Source organism: Paroedura picta, chromosome 3, assembly GCF_049243985.1.
Source record: "Paroedura picta isolate Pp20150507F chromosome 3, Ppicta_v3.0, whole genome shotgun sequence".
Taxonomy (NCBI): Eukaryota; Metazoa; Chordata; class Lepidosauria; order Squamata; family Gekkonidae; genus Paroedura; species Paroedura picta.
In genome coordinates, this window is record NC_135371.1 from 121,089,941 (window position 1) to 121,112,912 (window position 22,972).

General features: G+C 43.9%; 1 long non-coding RNA gene across 1 annotated transcript; it reads left to right on the forward strand.

The window, feature by feature from the left end:
- The first annotated feature begins 20,671 nt into the window (after positions 1-20,671).
- LOC143831306 (uncharacterized) lies at positions 20,672-21,918 on the forward strand. The gene is made up of 3 exons (XR_013228806.1): positions 20,672-20,799; positions 21,041-21,069; positions 21,710-21,918. It is a non-coding gene; the product is annotated as an uncharacterized LOC143831306 (long non-coding RNA).
- The last annotated feature ends 1,054 nt before the right edge of the window (positions 21,919-22,972 follow it).

Genomic DNA, 22,972 nt, shown 5'->3' on the forward strand with positions numbered 1-22,972 from the left:
GAAATTACTTATGATTGTCTGTTTAAGAATAAAACCCTTACAATTTCAATGGGTTTTTAATTGATAGAAGATGCAGGTAAAAACCATAACCCATAACTGACAACACGGTAAAGCAGTACCTTTGGTTACTTCTGGCTTGGTTTTAGCAGTACATGGACAAGGTCAGAAATATTAGATACATGTGGCACTATACTATTCATATATTATTTAAATCTTTCTTGCTGAGGTGTGACTTTCCATGAATGGTCAGTGAAGTCTTTTAGTTAAAAAACTGCTTACATTGTCATGTAAGTTATAATAATGTTGTTGGAATCACTCTGGAACTAAACAGGAATGGCCTGACCTCAGTGTGTAGTGAAGAATTCTGCAGAGGTTACAAAGCAGCCTATGGAGTCAGGATTCTTGGCTGTCTCACTGATTTGCCATATGAGGCCATGTGAGTCATCTTAGTACTCTGCACAACTGGTAGACTTTTTTTCTGGAGCACTGAATCATGAGTGTTAATGTACAAAGTATTGGAATGCTTGTCTGATGGTTATACTGTTTTTGTTTAGCCAGTTTTATGAATTCAATGTCCTGTCCAAGGTCTGGGAAGCCTTTTATGTGTGTGTCAGTAAAAGATATGAAGCTAAAATCTGCCTTGAGTCCTTGGAGGAAGACGAACTATAAATTCAATTGATGATGATGATGATGATGATGAAGTCCAAGTATTTGGTTACGTTGTATTTGAGGGAATGAGATAACTTGGTGAAGAAATATTCACCAGGATTTAAAATCAGATGTTGTGAAGGACCAGCTGTAACAATCCCCCCCCAATTTATTTTTAAAACAAAGTTATTCAGACTCTTAGATTAGATGAATTCCTCTCTTTAAGGTATAAAAAGTTGCCCTCGTGTGGCATTAACCCAGCCTTTTTCAACTTTTTTACCATGAAAAACTCCTCAAACGTTCTTCAGATTTCAGGAAACCCCAGAAGTGGTGCCATCATGCAGAATATGGTTGGGAAACATAGCTGGGTACATGCCCATCTGTGGCCCCTCTCCTGTCCCTTTAATTGGCCATTTTGAGAGATGCGGTGGGTCATATATGTCATATTACCCAATAAATGTTTAACAAATGTTTTAAAATATATAAACTATTAATTAACTCCTACCCATTCAGGAAACCAGGGCCATCAAGAAATGTCAGGGTTTCATGAAACCCTGGTTGAAAAAGCCTGCATTAACCATATTTCATAAATTAAGTCTCTTCATTAACCTTTATCTTACACATCAAGATGTGAGGTACCTTTCTGGGATGTTACACAGAGATGATGTTATGCAGATACTTAACAGATATATCCCTAGCAAGCTGGCCTCATCACCCAAAAAATATCACAACAGCTAAAACTGGAATGGAAAAAATTGTTTCTTGTTTTACCCAGGGAATGCATAATAGCAATGAGATATGATTCTACAAAACTGAGGTCAGATCAGCAAAAATAGCACACAGTAAGACAGGGAATGAGTCAGGGTAGAAGCAGCAAGGCCAGAGCATGGTATTTCACTGATGGTATTTGTTAGTAGCAAAGCAGTTGCCCATTGTTGGATATCAGCTGCCCAGATTGGAACATAAATGTCCTGACACTAGGCCATTCCCTGGTCATGCCATATAATTACATAGAGTTTACACATAGTGTAAGGGCTCTGACCATTTACGCACTGGAGGTTTCATGCCAAGTTGCAGGCTGGAGTTTTAGTTGTGGCAGGTTGACCCACCTCTTCCTGCACCCACATGGGGGAGCATTTGTCCTGGTGCACCTCATCCGCCGCCGATTTGTGCTCCTGCACGGGAGCTGGGGCAGTGAAGTTCCCAGTGAAACAGTCTCTGTGATACATCCAGATTTCAGTGGGACATCCTGTTTTCAAATAGGTGTGGTAGCATGTAATAGAGCCATTGGAGAACTTATTTGCCACTAAGTGGCAGAGTGCATTCCCAACCAAGATAAAAGAATAACAAAACTTGGGTTAGTCACTTTGGTTGCTAATTTCATTCCCTCATCCATTATTATTTCAAAAAGGATCGTTTCAAGTATGACTGAAGAACCCTTATTTTAGTCAATGTATAATTCTTTTGTTCAACTTCGTTTATTTTATTCTGCAGTTGCAATTTTCTTATTGTGATCACTTGTTTATACTGTGACACACACACACACACACACACACACACAAATATTCATTTTATTGTTTTAACACTTTGTTTGCATGATTGTTATGGCTTTGGCTTCAACAATAAAATCAAATTTAATATTCAATTCAGTTCAATTCAGTGGGCAGATGAACGGGCACTTTGGCTAGAACTTTTAACTGTAAATGCTGGAAATTTAACCTGAGACCTTTTGAACACCCAGCAAAAATTATTTTGATTAACATATTGTGACTTTGATAAATTTGATTATTTTATGATAAGTTGCTCAGGCATTTGTGTATATGCTAATAGGATATATTTTTAGGCATGTTGATAATTTGTCCCAGTGATACTGACTAATCCTAGCTAGTCTTGATCCCTGAAGCCCCTAGAGATGCTTTTCTTGGAAATAGGGATGCCAGTCCCCAGGTGGGACCTTGGGATCCCACAGTTTATAGCTCATCTGTACATAACAGAGCTCAGTTTCCCTGGAGAAAATGGCTGCTTTGGAGGGTGGACTCTATAGCATTATACTGCATTGAGGCCTCTCCCCAAATCCCACCCCCAAAGTCTCCGGGTATTTCTCAACCTAGAGTTGGCAGCCCTACTTGGAAATGATCAGTTACATTTTATATGGGTGCCATGGAGGTATGTTTGTAACATAATGTGACTTTAATATGTCCCTTTGTAACTTTTAAGACAACAGGTTAGATAATTTGAAGTTACTACAATTTTGATTAAATTGCCAGTCGTCTCAGGCTTGGGGGGAAATCAACTTAATGTTGTGCAAAGTGCTGGTTTGTGATTTGCATTTGTTGCCTCAGGAGAGTCTGTGGAGTATTAAGAAAATGGAGCACTCAGTCCTGCCTGCAATGGGCCACGTGTGGAAGGAGCATGCAGACATTCCCGATCGATTAACAAACTGTACTGGAATTAGTGCTGTTCAGTAAAATAATAATCCGCTTGACAGAAAGTCACAATATTATGAAGTTAGGTTTCTGCTCCAGCTTGGTTGTAAAAATGCCATAGCTTTTCTAATGGGAAAACACTGAAGCAAAAGCTTTTGACATTTGCAATAAAAGAATTGAAAAGACTTGACTCACAAAAATGATACTTTTTGTTGGATTCAAGACCAACTATGTACATTTATTTAGTATTCATTGTGATTTGAAATATGTGTATTGTTGCCTTGGGCTTCCAAGTAGAAAAGAGCTGCGTCACTCCTGCCCAAATGGGATGTGGGGGATGTCATTATGTTGAAAATATGATCTCAAACAGAGAGGAAACTTCTTCTGGATAATACTGCAAGTAGTCCTACGGCATTTGTGTCTGCACTACAGCAAGCTATATAATCTTTCATTCATTGTGTTATGCAGTCAAAATACTTCCAAAAATAAAATAAAAGGGAGTCGGTATTATTTGCTGTAATTATTTTCTTCCAAAGGAAATAGCTCAGAGAGTTTCCACACAATCCATAGATATGTAAGCAGATATTGTTTCCAATCTGCTATGCCAGATTATAGGCAGTGGAGGTGAAATGGCTATTTTAGTACTTGATTGTGACATCAAATCAGTATTCAATGAATTGCTCTTCAGCCCATCCTAAGGGGTTTTTTTTTGGGGTGGGGGGGTTCATGCCTTTGTTGTCCTGCAACCCCCATTGAAAGGGACCCCAGTCACTTTAAATGGAATTTGCAGAAAGCCCAGTATGTGGGGAGCAGCTTGCTCCCTGCCACTTCGCAGTTTGGGGCTATCTTGTGCAGTTCCTTTAAACTCTAAATGGACTGCAGAAGACTGTAACAAACTGGGAGAGGCAGTGCCCCTAGGAGGGGACTTTTTCCATTCCTTTCTGCTGGTGGTGATCCTCTGCCATGAATTGCCCCCAAATCTGGGGAGGTTTATTGTGGCTTTTCAGTGTGTGAACCATAAACTGGCCAAAATTCATTTCTCTGCCAGTTAGTACCTGTTGTGTATGAGACATTGACTTTTGTATGGCAATGTGCAAATGAAGGATTGAAAACCAGTCAATCACTGATCATCTACAGCCTCTAGTAATGGAACAATTGTCGGGCTCTGTTAAGGACCAATCAGGCTACTTGATGAGCTGCCCAAATTGTGTATAAGTTCAATGGACTTTAGAGTTTGCTGTTCAATGTTTCTTGTTGGAGTTGGTGTTAATAAAGAGCTGTGTTTTTGAAGGGATGTGTCTGTTTACCAAACCCACAGATAACAGTACCCATCCCTAGATTTTGGTGGTGATGGAGCAGTCTGACTGTTCATTCATTATGAGCACAGTTGAGTCTGAGCTTATGGGAAATATCAGTATAAGTGATAGATAGATGACTATATGTGAATTGTGTGTGAATAATTCACAGTGCAATTCTAAGCAAGTTTACTCAGAAATAAATCCTAAGTACAATGTGCTTACTCCCTTATAAGTGCTTGTTAGGATTGTAGCTTTTTATAGAGGCTGGTGTTACCTGGTTTTGATTTGGTTTGATGATTTTCTCAGTATTTGAGCAATGAGCAGACATTTTATGTAGATTTCATATCTTAGCATCTGTACAGGACCATGAAATAACGGTTAATAAAGGATAAAAACTAGTTACCAGAGTTAAGAAACCACATTCCAGTACATAGATAGAGCTCAAGAGATATACCAATGATATAGGATAGTCAATAGTGTTTTTTAAAATCGTTTGGAACTGATGAATCCTAGTGATTTTGTCATCCAGTTTCCTTATGAAGAGCAAGCCCCTAGGGGTTCCATGATTTATCCATTTGTCATGCGAGCTGACAGCAACAATTTAATTATTGATTGGATTGCACGCATGTAATTAACAGGTCAATTTTTAGTTATCAGCTGCTTATTGGTTTTATAATTGCTTAGCTTGTGCAATAACCCATGATCAGGGCAGGGGCAGGGAGCAGCCACCCCCAGGTTAAACTTTACTAGCTAAGAATGATCAGACTTCAGGGTTTAACCTCAAAGTTTGGGGTCTAAGCCATTTCTTCCCACACTGAACTGTTAGTGACTTAGGCCATTTTCAAACTGCCTGTGGGTTCCTCCTGCTTGTCCAGCAGCTACAGCTCCCCCTAATTCATGCCCCAACACATGAAGTTGGGCTCCCCCTTTTGAAGGGCATCAAAAGGATGGTAGGGAGAGGCTGTCAGCTTCCAAATCCTCCTCCTCCTTGTTCTCACAGGAGGATGCCCACTCAACCTCCTCCAGCATCAATCTGTGCCTGGCTGTCACCACAGGACATTTCCTTACTTCTCCTTAGTCTTGCCTCTTTCTCACTCTTTCTCTCTGCCTCTGTTTGGACATCTGCCCACCTCTCCTTCCTTTGCATCTTACCCCATCTCTCTCACCTCCCTTCCTTTTATCTTCCCATTGTTAGCCCTTGTCTCATGCCCTCCCCCTGAGCTGATAAGAGCCTCTACCCCAACCTTGGTGTCTGATTTCTGGACTCTGCCCTTTCCTGTACCCAGCAGCCATGGACATAAGTGTCCCCTGGCTCAAATAGGCCAGCAAGCCACATGAGCCAGGGTTGAGATGCCAGGTGCAGCCTGATGCTCCTTGTTGCTAGGCCCCTGCTGGGGCATTGTGTGATGCTGGGGCAGCATCAAGGAGCTTCTCCAAAGCAGTGGTGGGTGTAAAGCCATGCCAATCTGTTGAGGCTGGGCCAGACTGCTGCATTGCCTTGGCTTGGCAGTGGCTGGCTGGGCCTCACACCGTCCTGCTCCGGCTGGGGCTGGCCTGCCATGTCTTCTTGGCCTGGTGGCAGCTGGCTGAGTTCCACGCTGCTCTGTTTCAGTTGTGGCCCAGGTCAGTCTGAGGCTTTGGGGAGGCATCCTTAAGTCTGGCCTCCCGAGTGGGAGCCTGGAAGAGGCTGGACACTGCCTTTGTATTCTGTTCTAGTAACTGATTGCAAATGGATTTTTACTGTCATTTGTCTGAACCCTTTTAGTCACCAGCTGCTAGTGGAATTTATTTACCTGTTCATACAAACCCACTTACCCGTATATACTTGCATAGAAGTCAACCCGCATACAAGCCGAGGCACCTAATTTCACCACAAAATGCTGGAGAACCTTATTGACTCGCATATAAGCCAAGGTGTTTGGATAGTGGCTTTTCCCCCTCCCCTTTCTTCCCACCCTCCTCCCTCTTTCCCTCTGACCCCTCTTGCCTTTTTATATCCAATCCTTCTTCTTATCCAATTCCCTTCTTCTTAGCCGGGTGTTCTGTTCCTCTAGGGGCGTTTCCTCCTTCTGCTCTCTGCTCTCCATCTGAGACAGAGGCTCCAGAGCTTCCTGCAGCAGCAGCAGCATGTGCTAGCCTCGGCTAGCCTCGTTAAGGCAGTGAGGGGGGGGGAGGTGGAGACTGTTCTTCCCTCACTTCCAACTGTCCCTCCTGGGCTTGCTGCATCTCTGCTTCTTCCTGCATCTGTTTCTTCAGTTAAGTATATTTCTCGCCCACCCCCACCCTTCTGTCTTCTGGCAGCTTTTTTTTATACCCACATATAGGCCAAGGGGGACTTTTCAGCTTTAAAAAAGGGCTGAAAAACTCGGCTCATATGCGAGTATATGTCAAATTAGCTAAGTGTGGTTGAGTTTGATGGAAACTGCTTACTTTCTTTTTCTACCTTTTCATTGTGTTTCTGAATTGTTGACATGTGCTATTTAAAATGCCACTCCATTCTTTTTCACTGTAGAATCTTCCACAGACTTTTTAAAAATGATCTGAGAAGCGCACTATTGTGCTAAACCAATATAGCTCTTTAGTGGTGCTATACTACTGAAGTGCTATAGTGCTAAACATTGGTTTAGCACTATAGCGCTCAACTTAGAATGTTTTTAAAAACACTCATTAAGATGGCCTGGTAAAAAAGTAAGGGGGGGGGGGTAATGACACTCTTTGAAATTACCATAATGCTTGAGAGATGACTCATTAATTGAATTGAATTTGCTGAATGAAACTCCCATCCCTATATTTCTTTACTTGAAATTGGGCCATCAACCAATAACATTCAATTTAGAAGGTGATGTGAAAATATTCTTAGCTATAAAACAGTGATCAGGAGCATATGTGCATAATATAAATACTCAGGCCTCAGAGGAGGAGAAGGTTGATTTTAATGTTTTTTTAATGGTAACTTCCAGCCCAACATTTTAGAATGGCTTCTGTAAGAAAATGAACGGTATCAAACTGGGAGTTTGTATTTCCTAGTACATGATGAGATTTTTGCTGAGCAAATCCCAATCTGAGTCTGAGGAAAGTGACTTCTTGAGTTCTGGGTTCCTTTTCAGTGCTGCTCAGTTGTCCTGGACCTTTCTTGGCATACAAACTGTTTAACCTAATTCCCTGAGGAATTCTGGTAAACTGGATACTCTGCATCAAAAAGCAAGTGCCATGGAGACTATAGTGTTTGTAAACTGGGTCTGTAAGTTCTCATGCCTTGGGATATATTGACCAAAAAGCCATGTCTTCTCCTCTACTGTCTGTTATTGGGATCTAAAAGCTGACGTGGAGCCAGCAAACCAGTGAAATTTAATGTTTCAATGGCTGCAACTTATTCACTGAAGCATGTTAAACATGTGAGACAAGCATCTGAGCAAGTCAAATGGCACCACGGTCGAAACTACAGCTGCTCAACGATATTCTTACCCGTGCAGTCTATAGAATAAAGACTATGGATCTGTGTTAGGAGAAATGTGTGGCATTTTTTAATTTCCACCTACATGTCAACAAAATTGTTTTTCCATTTAAAAAAAGTAATTTAAATTCTCTGTCAGGGTCCAACAAGGCTGCCTGCCATTTCCAGTTGAACATATATGGTATCTGCAATGAATTAGTGCAGAATGCCTGCCAACCATTTTCTGGTAACATATAGGACGACATTGGCTACAGCCCAGACTCTGACTGCCAGAAATTCACGATGAAATTTTGACAGAGGTTGAGGTACAGCAGGATGTGTCTACAATTGAAGCATGCTAGAGGAGATCCTGCAGCCGCAACTTTTATGCCCATTAATCAGATAATCCTGTAAGAGAAGAGACTTGTGAATAAACACCTGGCCAAATGTATCACTTGAAGCAATCTGCCTTATTCTCTTCTAGTCCTCAAAGCTTGAGATCCCTCACTCTGCCTCTTTCTAAGGCCTTGCCCGCTTTTCTCAGACAAACCTTTCCCTTGAACCAAAGTCTCTTCTGAGAGTCTGAAAGAACAAAAGGTTGAAACAGACTCAGAAGTGTGCACTCACCTGACATGCAGTAGCTAGCTACCAGTGAAAACGCTGGAAAACCAGTTCTGCTCAGTGAAATTAATAAAAGTTACAAAATCCAAATTTTAAAATTCTGCAAGCCAGTTTGCTGGGCTGCTGTGTACTTCTTGTTTCAATGGCTAATAACCCCTTTCCCCAGACTACCACAGCTTAGACCCCAAGATTCAGAATGCACTCCCCCCTATATTTGAAATTAGTCACTGACAATCTGACAGGTCAGAGCTGACTTCTTATGGTCAAACCCTGAAAAATCAATGAATGTGTCTTCAGCAGAAAGTGTATTGCTAAATAGCAGCTGCAGAGCCCCTATTCTCTCTCTCTCTCTCTCTCACACACACACACACACACACACACATATATATATACACACACCATTCCGAAAGGAAGACTGGCCAAGGGCATGAAACTAAATTTCACCCCGTCCAGAGTGAGCAAATGCACTTCCTGATCTGAGCCCTTCCTACCCAACCATGGGACCATCATCTTAGAGGGGTTGAGTTTCAGGCCGCTCTGCTCCACCCACCCACCCATGGCTTCCAAACATTGGGCAAAATGTATCCAGGTGGGGTGTGTGTGTCTGGGCGCTTGTCCATCAGGAGATAGAGCTGGGTGTCATCCGCATATTGGTTACAACCCAGCCCAAACCTCTGGACCAGTTGGGCCAGAGGGCACATATAGATGTCGAACAGTGTGGAGGAGAGAATCGCCCCTTGGAGAACTCCACAAGGGAGTTGAACAGAGCATGACAGCTCTTCCCCCACAGCGACCCTCTGTGTCTGGTTCTGAAGAAAGGAGATCAGCCACTGAAGGGCTGTCCCACGTATCCCAGCCCCAGCGAGGTAGTGGGCTAACAAATCATGGTTGTGAAAGAACTGATTCTTTTACTGTGACGAATCTGTGCTGTTAAAGAGTGACATTATTGTTAGAGTTCTTGTTACTTTGGTCAGTAGCATGCAGATTAGAGATTTTTTTTCTCTCTCACTTCTTGTTGCACATTACAGTGTTTTTTCTCTTTCTGTATCTTAAGCAAATCCAATAGCAGTAGATTGTTTGTCTTCATTGTAGAAATTTTGCCAAGTAGGTTGATTCCAAATAGAAAAATTCAGTTCAGAGAGTTTCTCCTTGATTGGTTACATCTGCCCATCAATCTCTGCTTTTGATAGCTTTATTTCCTTTACTATGTTTCCCCCCCAGAAGTATACCTGAACAAATGGTAACCATATAAACCATGTAAACTAAGCTTGTTATTCCTGTATGGTCCTTGCTTCTGTTAAACATCTTCATTATGCTATATGCTGATTTGCTGCTCATCCTCTATCTATATGTATGCGCTGGTAACTTCCATTTCAGTATATCTGAGGAAGAGTGCAAAAGCTTATACTTTGAATAAAACTTTGTTTATCTTAAAGGTGCCACAGGACTTGAACTTTGTCCTGCTGCTTCAGATGAACACAGTTATCTACTCCCAACACACATTTTTTGTTTAACAATAAAAAATGTGCTGGTGATCTATTAATCCCTTCCTCTGAGAGAAATTAAATGAAGGTCAATCGACACTTGCAGGGAAATGAGAGGACAGAGATCTAGAGTGATAGTTTTTAGGATACATTCAAAATCTCCCCCCACCCTTTTGGGCACACTGCTACAATCTTGTGTTCGTTTGCTTGAAACCACATAAGAGGATCTAGGAGTGTTTTAAAGTAGAAAAGCAGAATATTCATTTCCTATATACATAAAAAGCTTTTCTTTCCAGAGCCCCCTCGTAATGCACTGGCATTCCAGAGCACTTCTTCCTTCCTTGTCTTGCTTGTCACTCCTTTGCTCTCCAAGGACTTGCTTGAGCACCAGTCAGTCTGTGATTCTGTCTATGGTCATAGCTGTGCAGAAAAAACAGTGGCCTCTGCTCCTGCCCCTCTGGGGCATCGCTTGGAAAGGGCCAGATTTGTTGCCATGTGGATAAATATTTGCCATTTCACATCACTGTTCAAGGTCAGCAGCCATCAAGCACTCCTGTCAACGTGCAATTATACTAAATTCCAGTCTGATTAACTGCTGTGCTTCTCTGTCTTGCAAAAAGTCAGCCACTTAACCCTTTGGGTGCCAGCCACAATGCAAATCACTGATCTGAGGCACAGCAGGGGGAGTGAGAACACAGAAGGAGTTAAAACCCTGTATGAGGCCATGAAGTCAACTTGTCACACAGAATAAATGGCAAACTACCCTTTCATTATAGGGAGTCACTGCAGAGCCATATACAGCGCAGACTCAGTACAGGGCAGGCAGCATGATGTCTCAAGGAGAAACCCATCCAACATCCTGCCAAGGATTGGAAGGAGTGTACTTGGCTTTCAGTAACCACCCTCCAACAAGGCACAGAGTCATTAGAAGAAGACCTGTTTTATTTATACCCTGCTTTTCACTACCTGAAAGATACCAAAGCAGCTTACAAATACCTTTTCCGTCCCCTCCCCACAACAGACACCCTGTGAGGTAGGTGGGGAGGAGTGAGTTCTAAGATATCTGCTCTGTAAAAACTAGCCAAAGGTCACCCAGCTGGCTCCATGTGGAGTAGGGTAATCAAAGGAGTGTGGAGTCCACCACTTTTTAACTACTACACTATGCTGGCCCTACACCACGCTTACCTGTCTTGGGACACCCCCATATTGGGTAAAGAATGGTTTCTGGGCAAATCAGTCTCTTCAAATCCAGGCCTGTTTTTTTGCTGAAAAAAACTGTTCAATATTTTAATGGCATATGTATCTGAATGTATTCCCATTCATTTCAGTGGGAAATATTTTTCACTTGTAACTTTTTTGCCTGCCAACCAATTGGAAAGAAATTCTCAGGGGCTTTACGCACCGGGATCTTTGTTGCAAATTGGTCACTGAATGAAAAATCGCCATTTAAAGTAGTGGAATTCGTCGTTATGCATACCTGCCTTTGTGGTGGAATCCAGTTGCGTTTTGTAGCGTTTCCCACAGGCTTCCGGTCTCGGCAGAAATCGCTAGAAAGGAAGCGCTATTGCCGAGCTGTCCCGCCCCTGGCCGTCAAGCAGCCAATGGGCAGCCGTTAGCATGCTCCCAAACAGCCCCTTTCCCTTTAAGAAAGGTTTAAAAAAAAAAAAAACAGACCCATAGCAACGAATCTGGGTAGATTCGTTGCAACGGAGAGACCCATCCAGCTGCCTGGTGTGTTTGAGCTGTCGTTTGATCGTTTGATCGTTGCCACGCTGCCTCGGAGTGAAAAAAAAAAAATCCCCCCCCTCTCTCACGGGCCCGATTTTCGGCTGAATGAATGTGTAAAAATTAATGGGAAAATACATCAGCAAACGGGCTTTTCTGTGGTTTGTGCTTAGTGACTAAAGGGGAAGGACTGAAGCCAGGGAAGCCTCTAAACAGAAGAGGCTCGCTGGTGCGTTTATCCCCGCTCGCTCGGAGAAAAAAAAATGGCGATCGCTTCACCGGAAGATCAGAGAAGACAGCCAGGGGGAGGGACTTTGTAGAAACCGCAACAATGTTAACGCACAGGTCTTTTTCGCTAGTGTTGCAGATTGGTTGCAGGAGTGTATCGCTTTCCGGAGGGTGAATCCACTTTTGGGGATTTCCCTGAAAGCGCTACAAGGAAGCGCTTTTTGCAGATTGGTTTCAGGTGTGTGGCAGTTTGTCGGCGACATCGTGCGTTATGGCAAATCAATAGCATTTTCAATTAGCAACCATTGTGCGATTTTGAAGGCGTGCAAAAAGCCCCTCAGATTATATGTCTGAGCAAAGGCTGCCATACTTCATCCAGCAAAAATAATTTCCCAACACTCCCTTGAAAACTGAACTGGAGGAAGGAACAGTGTCCAGATAGCCAAGTACTCAGCACTGTGAAATAAGGAAGGAGGAACAGAGTTTGTCTTCTTGCACCTGAACGCTCCACTTCTGCAATAAAATAAATTCATGGCTTTACCCATCCATATCAGGTCCCCTACAGCTGAGAGATCTCATATCTCTCTTTCTCAGAGAGACACCCTGATTTTTCATCACATGTCTCTGTGTGTTTAATTACCCTTTAGCCTTTATCCTCCCCATCTAAAGAACAGGTAACCTGCCTATTTCGGCATCGGAGATTACTGTCAGTCCTCGATTCTCAAGAGGATTGGGAGGATATATCTGTAGGGCAAAAATTAAAGCAATATGGGGGAGCAATGCTCTTCCTCATAGGGCTTTTATGCACTGGTATTTTCCTTCAGACTCACCATGCATTCTTGATTTTTTTTTTTTACAATCTGCTTTTCCTCTGCTTACCCTGTGCATGTGCATTGGGGTTGTTTTTTGTTTTGATTCTACAATGATTCCCTCTCCCTTCAGCATTCAATTCACTTTCTCTCAATTTCTCCCGGGTTTTATTAGAGTGCTTTTGCTTAAAACAGACTTTGGTTGCTGGCAAACTCAGCAGCAGCAGTCAGTGACCGATTCACTGATAAAATAGATGACAACTGACTTTAAATGTTGCCAAGACTTCTGTTTGTCATGATTGTATGGGCACTTGTGGAAATGGATAAAATGCTTGAAGAAATGAAGCCTACTTTGTGTCTCCTGGATCTATGCCCATCCTGGGCGGTGGAATTAACAAGAGGAGGGTTACTCCACTGGTTGGCACAATCCTCCTTCTGCAGCTACCTGGGGCAGAATGGAGGTCTCACTTACCGCAACAAGGCTGGCAAGCAGCCCAGCTCTCTTCCCCTCTTCAGTCTTGGGAGGGTGGTCGGGAGAGCCCTGCAGGAGCTGCACTTGCCATTGCAGGGCTGGTGAGTGGGCTAGCTCTTTTCCTCCCCACCCAGGGTCTCAGGCAAGTGGGAAGACACTAGAGGCTGTATCTGGAGATTTAATCTGACTCTTAGATTTTGTTGATGTTAGTTTTATTGTAAGCTCTTTTGTGCATTTTATGTCACAATTAAGGGCATACATTTTTTTAAAACAAGCCTGTATGACAAAATTGAAAACATGTTTGCTTTGTACATGGTTTGCAATGTCATCGATACACAAACAACATTAATTGCACACTCATCAAATGTGTGCATGACTTTAAAAAAAGCATCCTGAGTTCTGTGGTCTCTGTTGCATCAGCTCAGATCCATACACATACAGACTCTTATCTCCTAAACAGTTGTCCTTCTGCTCATATAATATTCTTGGTTGGTAGCTAGGAGACATCCAGCATTTTGCTTCCCACATTCTGGGACTTTCTGAAGACAACATATATATAGAGCCGCCTCCAGGCATCTTAGCTCTGATTCTGATTCTAATATTCTTTCCCACATAGCCAACACTTCTGTATGTGGTCCAATCCAAAAGAAGTATCTAATCTACAGACTATGTACTTCACAACAGGCTCTTTTGCCTTTAATTTTGGTTCTAATCCTGTTCTCCTTTCCTTGTTCTGGTTCCTATTTTGAATTCTTCTGCTTCTTATTCATGACGGATCGAGACCCTGGATATCCTTTGCCCTGGGCAGGGTCCCAGGGAAACTTCAGCATTCCCCTATGTAGCCAGCCAACAGATTGTTTTCTTGCTGTTCTTGCAAAATATTTCATGAAGAACTACATATGTTTAACTCCAGAGGAAAATTAGTCTGCAGCAGCCAAAACAACAAAGACTCTTGCAGCCTTTGAAGACTAACACTTTTGTTGTGGCATAACTGAAAGGATTATAAAAAGAATCCAGAGGCATCTAGGGTAGTTGAGCAGATTCCTGTATGCCTCCCAATCTTCATTAGATCTCCCCCACCCTGGAATGGCATAAGATAGTGTCAGGAATGTTTCCATGTTCCTCAATATGTGGGAGAAGGGAAGGCAGAAAGGAGTAGAGCCATGTCTTCAACAAGGTTGAAGAGGTTTTCAAAAGGAGATGAGATGGCTGAAATTTCACAGGCCATAACTACAACTTTTTTCCTTTTGTGAAAATGCCCTCCCAAATATTGTACCTATTCGTAGATAAGTGGGTTTTAGGCCACAAAGGGCTTTGTAGGTTACAGCATATTGAATTAAAGCTGGGAACAAATGGTTAACAAGTGGAGGTGATTGCAAAATAGGTGTAATGTGCATGCTCTGCCTAGTCACAACCTTAACCCCAAATAGTAATCAAGCTGTGCAGTTCTCCACCACTGGGAGTTTCCAACATGCCTACATGGGTACAAGAGTAATTGGGGTTGTTGTGCCTCCACTACAGTTTCACAGCATGTGGACACAGTGCCCTTGTCTCTATAAAGTATGTAGTAGACATATATGTACATGGGCTCCATCCCCATAGTCAAGAATGTTAGATTCTAATCCTTCCCATACACAGGAATGCGTACATATTGTGTGAGCATAGGTGCTGTGACCACATATGGTGAATATGCATAGGAAGGGGTGGTGCTATGATGCTCAACTGCAAGCAGAAGGTGATGCCAGCCTGCTTTCTCCTACACCAGCGGTTCTCAAAGTTTTCTTCACTGCGACCCCAACTTCGGCAGTGGCTGGTGCGGTGGTGGAGGCTGCACGCACACTAGTGGGTGGTGTGCACGAGCGCACACGATGATCAAGGCAGCATGGAGGCAGCCATTGCCATGGTTCCGCCACCTCTGCTCACCTCCTCCAGCTACCGGCTGCTGCCTCCATCCGCCACCACTGCTGCCACCCGCCTCCTCACGCCTCCGTTGCCCGCCTGCCGCGGTACTGGAGAGCAAGCTAGCAACCCAAGGGAAGGGGCCAGGCGACCCCAAATGGGGTCCTGACCCCAAGGCTGAGAACCACTGTCCTATACTCACCCAATATCTACTGGCCATGCAGACTGGTGTGTCATATTTACAAGTAATCTGATTACAATGTTCAGTCTAAGAGGGCAATTTCTCCCCTCTTTTTGGTCAGGATCTGCCCTCCACCTGAAGTCTTGAATGTTGGTGAATTCTTTGTTCAGTATTTCTATTCCCACCACCACATGCTGGTAGATTTATACACTATCATTCCTTCTAGTCTGATGATGATCCAATGTCTGAGCACTTGGCTCTCTTGAATATGAACGCTGCTTCTCCTAATCCTTGCGCTGACTGAAATGAACAAGAACTGGGGAGGGGGGCCATATGCCCGCCACTTAATGATTAATTTTATGCATTTGTGCTAGAATGGGCCACAGCCCAGCTCCTACTGCAGAGAACACACAGTGAAGGGGAAATATTATTCCCTTTGTTCTCGCCAGGTCAGCCAGATGCTTCGTTTCTGATTGTGTCCAGATGTGCATTCTTTTTCTCAGACGAGGCAGGTCAAAGCAGCGTTTTAAAAGACACCTATAATAAATGGAATAATGCAAAGTAGACAGAGTGTTTGTCAAGGGAGCTTCCTGTTATTCAGGATCACTTACTACCAACTTAGCCACAGAAACTGGGGGATGAAAGGGCCCTGGCTCATGCGCCAGAGTCATACCGTGGTCTCTAAGACCCACAACCCTAGCTGCAGATGCTGCCCCTCCCAAATATTTCTCACTACCCTTTTGTTTCCTCAGCTTTCAGCCATAAATATTAAGACAAGGATTAAAGTTTGAGTAAGCCTGCAGGTGGTTAGAAAAAACTGAATTGATTTATTCTAGTCTTCTACGTCAGCAGTAAGTAAAAGAAATTGTAGCTTCAACTAGGCCATAGTTGCCTCTGCCAGACCAGGTACAAGGCTGATGGAATCCATCCACATATGGGGTGGGCAGAGATTTTGTCTTTATTCTTGCTTAATTGTCCAAGGAGCAGTTCTTCTTTCCCACCAGGCAAAGAACAGGAGCAGCTTTTGACTAGGGTGCAGAGCCTTGCACAATGAGTCAATAGCTTCAGTTTGGCTCACAATTTCTGCTCTTTTTGAGTTGAAATTGAATCAGCTGTTAGGAACACAGCATTTAACTCCTTCCACTTCCCACTCTGTCTCTAGCAATTCAGTAACCAGCATTTACCCACCCCAGTAAGGTTGGCTGCCTGCTTATAAGCTCCAAGATTGGCCAAATGCCTCACACATTAAGAGTATGCCCTTCAGTTGTTTCCGAAGAGTACACTCTTCTTGTTTCTGTTTTCTTTTTAGTTACCACAGTTCACTCATTGTAATACCTCTGCAGGTCATGATGTCTCTTCCGATGGATTTCCCATAAGCCTATGCTTGGCATGCAAGCTATTGACAGCTAGAAGCAAAGCCATATCCAGTATGGTAATCGGGTTTTGCCAAGCACAGTCTCTATTCCCACCCACCCCCACCTCCTCCCAGCTGCATAGGAGATGGGAAACCACTTCCCCAGCGATCCCATCTCCCTTTCTCTTGGCCAGGACAACCCTCCACTGGGAGAAAGGTGGAAGGGAGTCACTTCCAGAGCAATCTCCTCTTGCCTTTCTCTTCTGGCTGTGGCAAGCCATGTCAGGAGAAAGAAGGAAAGGAAGGTCTTTCCAGGGCAATCAGTAAGCTGCGGCCCAGGCTGGTTTGGTTCAGGTGGGGCCTTTTTGGACCACCCAAAATGAATAGCCTTTTAAACATTCACGCCTTTTCCTAATACCAGGAAGTGCTGGGTTCTCTGAACACTAGTTGTTTGGCTTTGTAGTTCCAGTTAAGATGGGCTCTTGATAGCCACCAATTGAGTTCAAGATTTCTTCCTGATGAACCTTTATTGTTACAGGTACCTGTTACTTAAGGATATTTTGTATGTCATCCTCTGGAGTTGTTTTGGACTGCACTACTATACCTCTCAGACATTCCTGTTTATAAAAACTACTATCATAAATATGTCCATGTTAGACTTACAACTGGCCATGTCTGCCCATATAGAAAGCTGAACAATGGATGGAATAGTCAGTGATGGTGATGTAAATTGGTTCATAAACCTATCTTCACTTAATGGCAGATCTGCTGAATTCCTGACATTTTGTAGGAACTGAAAAGCAGCTTGGGCTAATATTATGTAACTGTATATCCTTCGGAAAGTTCTCACTATTATCCTAAGCATTCCCTAGGGTCATTTGCAAGTCATGTTTGAATGGGAGTTATTGTATTACTACAGCCATCTAAGCTGGTTACCATCTAGGTAATTTCAGAGGGTAGCCATGCCCGTCTACCACGGAACAGTCAGATTCAAGTCCAGTAGCACCTCTGAGGTCAACAAGATTTCCAGGGAAAAAGTTTTTGAGAGTCAAAGCTCTCACCTTGTCAGACAGGAGCAGGAATGGAGATTTCTCAAGCCTTTTTATCCCTTTCAGAAGGTGGGAGGGGTGTTGTAAAGTATGAAAAGGTACAGTCCATATTCTCATGAACTTGATTAAAAAAGAGGGGAAATGCCTGAGAGCAGAACATTTCTCAGCTCAAACTGGTTCAACACATCATGCTGGACAATGATATTCCCCTTTCACAGGCATTAGGAGGCAACCCTTTTCTTGTTCATAGACAGCCCCCCTAAACCTTAATATAACTTCTCGGCCTAAACCATGCCCTACCTAACATGGGTGTAGACTCTTGGACCAAGGCATGTAGCTAACCAATATGCCAACTTGGTCCCTGTATGCACTGTGACAGCACAATAACCAGACCCAATCACACCAGCCAAACCATCTCAGGTTCTTTCACTTGTTCATCGTCCAAAATCATCTCTGCCATCAAACGTCAGCCGTGCCCTTCCACTCTCTAAACAGGACAGGCAGTTCAGCCCCTGTGCCAAAGAATACCTGGATGTGAATCTGACATTAAAAACCACAACACTCAAAATCCATTCGGAGAATATTTTAATCTTCCGTGTCATTCCGTGGCTGACCTAAGAGTGGCAGTCCTCAAGCAAAGAAACAACAAGGGGAAATTACAATGTGAGGGTCAGGGTCAAAAGAGTGCCCCCCCCACCTTTACCATCTCAGGCTGAACCAGGACATAGGATTCTTATCTCACTGCAGATACTAATTTTCTGCCCCCAAGGAAAGAAAACCTTGCTGGTGTCTAAAGTGATACTGAACTTGAATCTAACTGTGTCACCATCTACTATCCTAGAGTGTAGTAGAACTCCGAAAGAAGCAAACCAAATTAGATGTGACAAGTGGATCTGCACATGCCCACTTCTCTGGTAGATCAGGGATTTGGACAGATCTACTTTGGTTTGGGATTTTTTACTGGAAAATGAGGGCCTGACTGAGGGCACTACTCTGCCCTACATACCTAACTATGTTGCATGGAGTATTGTTTTACAGTTTAGCTGCAATATCAGAAATGAGCAGGTCTGAAAATGGGTGTGTGTGGATGGGTGGGTGTTTTCAGTAAAAAGATAGACACTCATTTCTTATATACCGTATATACTCGCATATAAGCTGACCCGCATATAAGCCGAAGCACCTAATTTTGCCACAAAATCTGGGCAAATGTATTGACTCTCGTATAAGCCGAGGGTGGGAAATGCAGCAGTTACTGGTAAATTTACATTAATTGAGGCACCAGTAGGTTCAATGTTTTTGAATACTTATTTCAAAGAAAAAACAGTAAAGTAGCTCTGTAAGTGCAAAAGAGGGCCAGCAAACCAGAGCAGAACAGTACCCAAACTTGGCAAACTCCTACAAAAAGTACAACAGCTACCAAACTGGGAGAATGGACTGCTTTAACTACAGCTACAGTGTCCTCCCAAAACAAAGTACTGAAATAAAGAACTGTAAAAATCAACTTTTAAAAGAAACACAACCCCAAGAAAAAAAGGCAAACAATGCTGCCCCTAAGAAAAAAGAAATAAACATTAGAAGAAACAGTAAATCCCAAAGCACCTCCAAAACCCACTTCACCCCACCCCACCCACAGAAACCAAAAGAATAGTTTGGAAGACGTGAATGCAAAGGAAAAAGAAGATCAGAGTCCCTCAGCCAAACCCTTGCTGTCCTACAAGCAGCCAGAACAAGCAAGCTTCAGCTTGCAGGAGGTTTGCAGAAGCAATGTAACGATTGGCTGGCTAGGAGCAGGCTGTTATTTCAATTACCGTATATACCCACGTATAAGCCAAAGAGGACTTTTTCAGTGTGAATACTGTGCTGAAAAACTCAGCTTATACACGAGTATATACGATATATTGAAACATGAAGAAGAAGAAGAAGAGCTGGTTCTTATATGCCGCTTTTCTTTACCAGAAGGAGGCTCAAAGCGGTTTACAGTCGCCTTCCCTTTCCTCTCCCCACAACAGACACCCTGTGGCGTAGGTGAGGCTGAGAGAGACCTGATAGTCCTGCTTGAGCGGTTTTCTCAGTGCTGTGGCAAGCCTAAGGTCACCCAGCTGGTTGCATGTAGGGGAGCGCAGATTCAAACCCGGCTTGCCAGATTAGAAGTCTACAGTCTTAACCACTACACCAAGCTGGCTCTCTAGATCTGGTGTTCATCCTATTTTACCTGTGAATTCTGGAAGAGTTAATAGGACAGAGTGCTAGGGATGCCAGTCCCAAGGTCGGACCTGGAAATCCATTGGCTTTACACCTCATCTCCAAGCGACAGCGATCGGTGCTCCTGGATGACATGGCTGTTTTAGAAGGTGGATTCCGTAGCATTATCCTCCACTTAGGTCCTTCCCCACCCTAAATCCCACCCACATCCATCTCCACCACCAAAGTCTCCAGGTGCCTCCCAACCCACAGGTGGCAACCCTACTAAAAGCTCATGCATAACATTGTTTAATTGTCCAGCCAAGTCTTAAATGAATTTAAAATGACCATATCCATCATGAGTAAGACTAATATACATACTGATTAGTTCATTTTCAATTGAGACTTGCATTTATCCTATGCCTGACAAGGCTTCTGGAGTACGATTCTCTTTTGACTTAGAGTGGTGCTGTTTATTTATATCTATCCCAAACAAGAGTGGGATGTCTCTATGAACTTGTTGGAGTGTGAACCCCCAGCCCCACATCCAACAGCTTGGTGTAGTGGTTAGGAGTGTGGACTTCTAATCTGGTAAGCCGGGTTTCATTCTGCGCTCCTCGAGCAGTAATATCAGAGCTCTCTCAGCCTCACCTACCCCACAGCCCAACCATAGAACGTTCTTCTTGTTGGCCAAATGTTCTATTTGCATGGAGGTCTCACAGCAAAGAAACATTCAATCCTGGAACCCACCATTTGCAGTTTGAAGTGGCACAGTCCATTCCACCACCTCAGGGTTCTACCTCATTGTCACCTCATTCTTTCATGTCTCTTCCCTCAGATGTCACAAACAAACAAAAAAACATTCTTAATGTCTGAACACAGTCTTCATCCTCAGCTTCAAGGAAGTCTGTTCATTGCCCATGGTGATCTCTACATCTGCTCAGATTCACCAAACCACTCTGTGAATTTTAAGAAGTCTTGATAACTGACGGTATTACTTGGGTGCTTTTCATATCCTTTGTTTCTGTTCATCCTACCCGTTGACCATGATCTTTTCATATTCTCATCCTTAAATTGTAAGCTTGACAAAATCTGACAAAATCAAGTAACCTGGGCTATGGAGGTTAGGGTACTTAAAAATATTACAGTGGAATTATTTGTGAAGGGTGCGCTCTTATTAACATGCCAGGCGGCTCACCCTTGTTTTTCTTCCCGGTATGTCGGCTATGAAGAAACCACCATGGCAGGACCAGTCTTCAAGGTAAGCAAAGGTTTATTTCAGCTCTGCTCCACACCATGCATACACCAACACTCCTAGGCAACAACCACCATCCCCACACCGTTCCTGTGACTCTATTTATTCCCCTCTAGGCCCCGCCCCCTTGCTATATATACATAGGCCCACACCCCTAATCACGTTCCTCCTGTACCTTGGGCGTTTCCCTATTCCTCGTGTGCCTCCCCAATGCTCTCCCTTTTTCCTCGTGCCGCCCTTGTGTTGCCTGACCCGAGGCCTAGCCTTCCCCGTGGTGCCAGGCCTAGTCCACTGGACCCACCACTAGCCAGCATACTCTGCCTTGCTCTGTCCTCCTTTCCTGTACCCCTCTTTTCCAATGCCCATGCCACGGCCGAATCGCCCCACTCCGTATTCGACTCCCCCGGTCTGTTCCCTCTCTCGACGCTTTCCTGATGCTGCCTGGCGCTTCTATTCCAGCCACGCCAGCACACGCTGACCTCTCCAAGACCGTCTGTCGCTGCCGAGTTTGTTGCCGCGCCGACATCTTTGTTGAGACCCCCTCCGTGTTCAGCCGCTGCTCTGGACCCGCTCAACGGCCCCGTCCCCAGTAAGTCGATTCTTTGGGATTCCTTTCCATAGTATACATTGTCTTTTTCTTTTACAGGCTTTCCTTTTTTCAAGTCCAGGTGGGCCCGAACATACCCCCCCCTTACGGAAGCGGACTGTAGGGGCTCGGCTTCAAACATATGAGATAGGAAATCTGCATTCAACCCCAACCGGCCAGGGCGATGCACCACCTGAAAGGAAAAAGGGGACGACAAATACCAACGGAGGATACGGGCATTATGGTCTTTGGCCTTGTCCATCCACTTTAAAGGCTCATGGTCTGTCACTAACACAAAAGGATTGCGATCGCCCTCCCCGCCGCCGCTGGTCCGCAGCCTCAAGAAGGTTGTGGACCACTGACCTAGTAGATCCAACCAGCTTTTCTGCTGGATAAGAGTGGTAATCCCTTTGTCTACGCAAAACACCAGGGTGTAGTCTGCACAGGGCTTTCTACCCAGTCCCAGTTTGAATGAATCCCTCCCATCTACACTGAATTCAATTTGCATTTTGATTTTGGGCACTTTAAATTTCCCCTCTGCAACAAGCATGATTAATTCGTGGTGACCCTACCTTTTCCCCACATTATCCTGGAGTGGATATAAGCCTCAATATTTGAAAAACTGGCATCAGGATCAGTGCAGAACTCTGCTCTTTGTGAAATAATTCTGCCTTGTGCCTCCAATGCTGTAGCAAAAAAGTCTTCCCTGATTGGCCAGGGCATCAGTTCAAAGTCTGCCTGGTTCCTGGTTGTAAGGCTTCCCTTCAAGTGACTGCACTCCAAAAGGCCTAACTTCTCTCAGCAGAGATGAGCCTTTTGGTTTTTTCCCCCTCCTTTGCTGTCTCCAATCCGACTCCATTCAAGAAAAGGAGACTCCTGCTGCGTTTCTCTCCCCCCCGCCCCCGCCATGCTGAGCTTCTACAATCGAGTGCAGAACACTTTCTGTTTCAATGGGGGGAAGGGAGAGGAAGACCCGAGTTCAAATCGATCTGAAATCAGCAGGATCCACAATGAAAAAAACAAAGTAAGTACAGAATCACCCCAGGTTGTGGGGACCATGGGACCTGCTTGGACAAAAGACTGGGCCTATGATCATCAGGCTTTCTCTGGCAGGTGGAGGGGATGAACTGGCTGGATTCCAATCCAATGCATTTAGGGTAGTCTGCAAGGGATTGGACTGTATAAATAGCTAGTTCTGATCACTCAGTTCCACAGTAAAGTTCATGTCTTTTCGAGGTAACTAAATAGCTAAACCTTACTCGATTAAAAAAAATATTGAGTTAGAGAATAGGCAGCAAGAACCTCTTCACTCTACTTATTTAT